General features: G+C 35.0%; 1 long non-coding RNA gene across 1 annotated transcript; it reads left to right on the forward strand.

Moving 5' to 3' along the window:
• Window positions 1-443: 443 nt before the first annotated feature.
• On the forward strand, window positions 444-1,658 carry LOC149839489 (uncharacterized). Its single transcript, XR_016431492.1, has 2 exons — window positions 444-644; window positions 1,468-1,658. It is a non-coding gene; the product is annotated as an uncharacterized LOC149839489 (long non-coding RNA).
• The last annotated feature ends 356 nt before the right edge of the window (window positions 1,659-2,014 follow it).

The following is a 2,014-nucleotide window of genomic DNA, read 5'->3' on the forward strand; positions in this document are numbered from 1 at the left end:
AAATGGTAACTCATCAATATATAATATTAATTTTATAAGTATAGTTGCAAATTTGTGTACTAAATCTTTTGTCATTTAACTTCGCAGGAAGCAGAAAAAGGAGGCAGTGTACCATATAAGGATGTGTTTGTAGAAACACATAAACGGAAGACCACGGGAGTCTTCGTATCAGAGAAGGCGAGAACGACAACGGTATGTATTAATTCTATTAATAATCATTGCAATATATATGCAAGTCATCATAATGTTATCATTAATTATTAATGAATACTTTAAACATTATTTTGTAGGAGGCATATGAGCAACAAATGGTAGAGCGATATGGCGAAGACGCTACTCAGCATCCATCATTTGATCCTACAACATGGGTGACTGCAGCAGGTGAACCCAAAAAAGGTCGCGTGTTCGGGTTTGGGAGTAATATGAACACTTCACCAGTTATTGGTTCTTCCAGTTACGGCTCACCAACTTCTTGCGCCGACATAAGCTCCAAGCAGCCGACTATTCTTTCCGGTGATGATGTACGCGAGATCATTAATGAATCACTGAATAACTACTTCCAATACACCGTCGCCCCCTTTCTCCGAAATGAGATCAAGGCCGCTGTTCAGGATAGGGGATCTTCGATTCCAGGTCCCTCTCAGGTATAATCACATATATAGTTTTTTTGATTGTCTTAAAGCACATCTGAGCATGGTAGAATCACATATAGAGTTTTTCTAGATGCCTTAGAACACATATGAACATGCTATAATCACATATTCAATTTTTTTACTGCCTTAGCACACATATGAGCATGATAGAATCACATATATATATATATTTAACTTTTTGTCTGTCTTAGAGCACATATGAGCATGATAGAATCACATATAAAGTTTTTTTGATTGCATTAGAACACATAAGCATGCTATAATCACATATTCAGTTTTTTTACTGCCTAAGAACACATATGAGCATATTATAATCACATATTCTGTTTTTTGACTGCCTTAGCACACATATGAACATGCTATAATAACATATAGAGTTTTTTAACTCCCTTAGAACACATATGAACATGTTATATATCATTTATGATAGAATCACATATAAAATTTTTGGCTTTGCCTGCCTTAGAGCACATATGAGCATGCTATATTCACATATTCAATTTTTTTACTGCCTTAGCACACATACGAGCATGATCGAATCACATATATAGTTTTTCGCCTGCCTTAAAGCACATCTGAGCATGGTAGAATCACATATAGAGTTTTTTTATATGCCTTAGAACACATATGAACATGCTATAATCACATATTCAATTTTTGACTGCCTTAGCACACATATGAGCATGATAGAATCACATATAGAGTTTTTTTATTGCCTTAGATCACACATGAGCACATGATAGAATCACATATAGTGTGTAATTTATTTCATTATATTTTGTTTATCAATACTGACTGTTCTTTTCTTGTGTAGGCTGCTAGCGATAATCAGGGTAGTGGAGCTGAAGGGACAGATAAAGACAATGAACAAGAAGACGCACAAAATCTTGGCGATGATTAAAGGACTGTGTTGAAGAAGTTTTATTTTTTTTATTTTTCCTAATTGTAATTGTTGAATTGTAAATAATTAAACTTCTTAGTTTTAAGGTGGAACGATTAATTATTATAGATACTTATTATATGAATTTTTTTGTGTGGTTTGTTTTTTATTTACAGGAAATATAAATTGTACAGGAAATATAAATTGTACAGTTCTCGGTAATTAATTTTTAAATAAATTTTTTTTGATTTTTTTTCGTTTTTGCGACGGATTAGCGACGGATGATTCCGTCGCTATTCATATTAATCTAGCGACGGCTTAGCGACGGAATTAAATCCGTCGCCACGCCGTGGTCGCCGTTTAGTACCGGCGGATTGGCGACGGAATATAGCGCTCGTTATTCCATCGCAATTAGCGACGGACTTGGCGACGGAATTATTCCGTCGCCAGTTAGCGTCGAAATATTCGCGACGTAAGCATA

Source organism: Nuphar pumila, chromosome 4, assembly GCF_984573655.1.
Source record: "Nuphar pumila chromosome 4, dmNupPumi1.hap1.1, whole genome shotgun sequence".
NCBI lineage: Eukaryota > Viridiplantae > Streptophyta > Magnoliopsida > Nymphaeales > Nymphaeaceae > Nuphar > Nuphar pumila.